Here is a 5,259-nt window from a genome sequence, read left to right on the forward strand (position 1 = left end):
GCCTCCTCACAGCAAGAGCCAATCAGCACGCGAACACGCCCATCAATCTAACCCTACTTCAGCTTCCAATTCAATAGCGGCCTCACCGAATCAGCCCATTGGCTTGTGCAACTGAAGCAACCAATCAGCGAGCGATACAACACAGCCACACCCAATCAGCATCGCAAGACAGAAAAGAGAGGCAGTCGAAGGAGCAGGAGACCCTTCGGCCCTTCCACTTACTACTACCCCAACTATCAAATCATTGGGAAACACAGGATCACTTTGTGCTGGCTCCTGGATTCCTCTGATCTCAAGAAATACATTGTACCCCAACTACAAGGGAGACTATTTATTATCAATCGCTCCTTCATCTTTATTACTGCTTCCAATTTAATAGAGGACATAAGTGTTGTGTCAGCCAGCTGGACCGCCTCAGGGAACCTCATGGAGCAAGCAATCATGGTGAGAAGGCCCCGTGGGAGGCCGGTAATGACCCTACAATGTCAATGTAGACGTGGCTGAAACTATGTGGTGCTGACTTGAATGTCTGGGGGTGATGCCTTCACGTATGTCTGCATTTTGGTCATCTGGCAGAGTGTGCAGGTCTTGGCCCAGTGACAATCTGTTTCCGGAGTCTCTGCAAGACAAACCTACTGACCACCATTTTGACAGGACTGATGGCTGGGTGCGTTAGGTTGTGCATCTCATCAAAAACTGTCATCTCCATGCTGCCGGCATGATGAGGCAGGGTTTGCCATTGAAATGTCGCAGAGGAATGTCTACTTATCAGGGTCGATGGCAACATCCTCCAGCCTGAGCCTTGAAACTGCTGTGCTGCATGCAAGGATCTCAGGGTCTTCCTGCCATCACCTGCCTAGGGCGAAATAGTCTATTCCCTGGGACAGGGCCTGGACAGACTTGATTGCGAGGTGAGGTAGTGCGTCACCCACGATGTGTTGAATGTCTGTCGTGAACTCAGACTCATATGAGAGGAGTCGCTGCTGCCTGGCCGACCACGGGTCCAACACTTTATTGAAGGCAAAAGTTAACGGCTTCTGGTCCATGAAGACTCTGAATTGTCTACCGTCCAAAAAATACCTGAGTGCCTGACAGCCAGGTACAGCACCAATTGCTCTCAACCAAAGGTGCTGTAGTTGAGTTCAGGTGGCCAGAGGTGTCTGCTAAAGAAGGCCAGGGGCTGCCATTGCCCTTCGATGAATTGCTCCAGTGTGCCTCGTACTGGTGTGCTGGAAGCATCTACTGTGAGAATTTGGGTGTTTCTAGCCTGGTGTGTACCAGAAGGGTGGTGTTGGCCAGTGCGTCCTTGGCCTTCAGGAACCCCTCCAAATCCTCATTGTCCCAGGTAATGTCTTTACCTTTCTCCACAAGATGCGGGCCACTAACGATATGAATCGTTGATAAAAATTAATCGTACCGGTGAATTCCTGCAACCCCTTCACTGTGGGGGGAGGTTTGTTGAAGTACAGAACAGCCTCTACCTTTTTAAGCAGGGGTTTAGTTATGTGCCTATTGATTTGACGCCCCAAGAAGTTGAAAGTTTCCAGCCTGAACTGGCACTAAGCAAGATTTATAGTTAGTCCAAATTCCTGCAGACGGGCGCACAGTCACCTTAGATGGTCTCTGTTTAGCTTCATTGCCACCACTTTGACACCTTGTGGTTACTGCCACCCTCTGCTGTTGGAGAATATCCTCCTTGGTCTCAGTCCCTCAATGTGACTAAGAACCCCTGAAAAGCACCTAATGTTTGGCCTTCATCACCACTCCTGGCAAGGCATTCCTGGCTCCCACAACTCTGGGTAGATACCCATGATACCTAAACCTTCCTCCCTTTGCTTTGGGCAAATTTCATCATGTTTGCTACCCCCATCTGGATTTCAGGCAGACCAAAGGGCATCTTTCACCGAGTTTCTGGTCTTCCAGCAGCTCTGGATGCTCTGCTCAGGGAACCACCCCTATGTATCCCATCGAATCCTAGACTCTCTATGTCAGCAATTCTCTGCTGACCATTGCCTGATGCCCTTTTGGTCAAAATTGTTTGTCAATGAAACCATTCCCAGGAAGGTGATGTGGCAAAGTCCTGCTGACTGGGACATTGTGTGGTACCAGGGCCAGACAAATCTTCCGCAACACCTGAACCAGGTAGAACCTCAGCACATAGCAGCTTTTGGTGCCCTTGCTCTTTGGTTCCACGCACAGCCACACACAATCATGGCCATGCCGGTTACACTCTTGCCCCCATTGATTGATGACGAACATGGTCCTTCTCCAGACTCTACCCATTTTGGACCCCCACATGAAGAGGAAGACTGTTTTGGGAATTGCCAGGGTGAAGGTGTGGGGATGGGCCACACCTGCCCCACGTGCAGCAGTACCGAGAGTTCCTTGCACCTTGCACCTTGCACCTGGCACCTGGTTATCAGATTTTCGCCGATTGATAGAGTTGGGCATCTCTGTGGTTCTCGCTGTCTCCTGGATATGGGGGTCTCTGTACTGCTCCTGGTCTCCTGGAGCTGGGGGTCTCCAAAGTGCTCACCATCTCCTTGAGTTGGTGTATTTTTCTCCACCAGCCCCACATGACAACCAAGACCCCTGGATGGAGGGCAGAGGCACAGAGAGATCAGAGCGAACACGGGTAGTTTCAACAGGTTGGGGTCAATCCAGGTGCCTGGTAACGGGAGGAAACCAAGGGGGAAGGAGGATGCAGGTCATTCGATAGCAGGACATTGCGAGAGAGTGGATTCCTCGGACTCTTGAGGAGGGAAGGCGCTGGTTGATCCATCGGTTTAGGGGGGGAAGGGTATAGACATGGCAGCTGACTGGAATTGTCAGCGGGGTACTGAGACCTGGTGGAGGAGGGGAAGGAGGGTGCAGTTGTATTCCGACGAGAGGGTGCTAAGGGAGAGGCAACATGGGTGGAACCTCAAGACAAGGGTCCCCTGATTGTTTGCAGGAATGGGATTTGTGAAAAGACTCATAGATATCCAGCACAGAGCATCTTTTGTCACCCTGCCATCAGGAAGGAGATGTGGAGGTATAAAAGCAGAGCAGCCAGGCAGGGAAATAGCTTCTTCTCACAGGCCGTGAGATTGACAAGGCAACATGAGCTGGATGGGAGCAAAGAATGAAAAAGGGGAGAGGAATATGGACTGATTACAACAGCCTAGCCAGCAGGAGAGAGGGGCCGAAGGGCCTGTTTGTGTGTTGTCTATCTGGACCAGCCTTTTGTGTTCAAGCTTTAAAAAGCCAACCCATTTTTTAATTTAATAACAATGGTACAGAATGAATCAAGAGACAAGACGTCTGTCCAGCAGCGAGCATCGAAGGCACTTCCTGAAATGGAGGCTCTGGAACCACAGGGAGGTTCTGGCTGCAATGAGGCCTTGCTTCTTCTGCAAGGAGGAGAGGAGAGGCAGGGGAAATGCAGGGGAACAGGTGGTGAGGGAGGGGATAGGGATGCCTTCCTCCATTCACCTCCCATTTCCTCTACTCCGTAGCCCTCCTCATTCCCCTGCCCGTTCCCCTCCCCAACCCCTCAACACCTGGACTGGTCCCAACATCCGAAGCGAGGCAACGACTGCACACTTGTAATAGGTTGTCGGGGCGCCGGTAGCAGGTTCTCCACCTCCCCCGACTGAGACATTGGTTGGAGTCTAGAAGTTCTTCTTCTTGCTGAGAGATATTTCCACCCCTCAGAGAGTCTCAAATCTCAGCAGTGGGACCATGGCTTATATTACCCAAAAGTTTGTTTACTTATAGCTTATCTCTTTGAATAACTGATTTAATTATCTTCAAGGTCTCCTGACAGTCTGTGACCAACAAAAGACAACTGCATCTCTGGGCCTCATGGTGGAATTTAGATCATGTCTTCTGATTCACATGTATACATTCTTGCATAAGCTGGTCGAAATCCTCCATTACAATTCCATAGAATGAATTTGTGATGTGATTTATAACCACTCTCTAACCTTGTTATGTGAGTGAGTCCCACATTCTGAACTTGTTATATCAGTGAGATCGACACTGAAAATGTTATGAGAGTGAGTTCCACAGTATAATCTTGTTTTCTTAGTGAATCCCACATTGTTAACGTTATGTTAGTGAGTCCCACAGTGTAAACTTGTTATGTGAGTTATTTTCGCAGTGTGACCTGGTGATGTGACTGTGTCCCACAGTTTGACATTGTTGTGTCAGTGAGTTCGATATTGAAAATGTAATGTTAGTGAGTTCCAGAGTGTAACCTGGTTATTACACTAACCTTGCTCTGTGAATCAGTTTAAAGTGTTACATTGTTATGGAAGTGAATTCCTCAGTGTCGTCCTTGTTTAGTTAATGAGTCTCAGAGTGTAACATTGGTATGTGAGTGAGTTCGACAGTATGACCTTGTTATGTGCGAGATTCCCACAGTGTAAACTTGTTATGTGAGTGAGTTCCACAGTATAAACTTGCTATGTAGTGAGTTCCACAGAAACTGTAGAAGAAAAACTAGTTGTGAATTCCTTCTTCACTGCTGCAATGTGGAACGCTGGTCAATCGTTCCAGACTGTTGAGTTGAAGTGAATGAATAAACTCCCCTGGATCACGTGATCTCTATTGCCAAATCAGCTTCCTGTAGATCTTTTCAAATCCAACTGCCTGAGTCACCTGACTCCAGGTGCTGCTTTCAGATAAAATCCTTGCTGACATCTGATAAATGATTGATGTATAAAGAATTATACTGAACCAATTTATTTCTTACATTGAGATCCTTATATGGATCTGCCCATATTAGCCAATCATATACAATATTCAGATCCATTACCCACCTTTATCTTGACTCATGAACTCCTCATTTAAAAGTTCCTACTTATAATAAACAGGACATCAGAGAAGTAAATTTTTTAACAATTCGTCTTTATAAGGAATTTCTATTTCAGTACAACATAGTTGGTCCAAACTTATCCTTCAAATATGCTCTTCATTGGAAATAGAAAAAAAGATTGCTATGAGTTATACGATATTTATTTCTCAATTGCTCAAAGGACATTAATTGACCCCTTTCATAACAATCTTCCACGTTTATAATCTCCTTACGAAACCAACTATCCAGAAATTGATGATCCTTTGAAAAAGAAATGAGGATTTTGAATCAAAGCTATTCTGGGTGATGTACATCCACTTACACCAATTTCATCATTTATTTTATTCCATATATTAATCAAATGTTTCAACAATGGTGTATCTTTATCACCAACCATTAATTTCAATTCCCACTTTTAT

The sequence above is a fragment of the Narcine bancroftii genome, unplaced genomic scaffold (assembly GCF_036971445.1).
Source record: "Narcine bancroftii isolate sNarBan1 unplaced genomic scaffold, sNarBan1.hap1 Scaffold_113, whole genome shotgun sequence".
In the NCBI taxonomy this organism is placed as follows: domain Eukaryota; kingdom Metazoa; phylum Chordata; class Chondrichthyes; order Torpediniformes; family Narcinidae; genus Narcine; species Narcine bancroftii.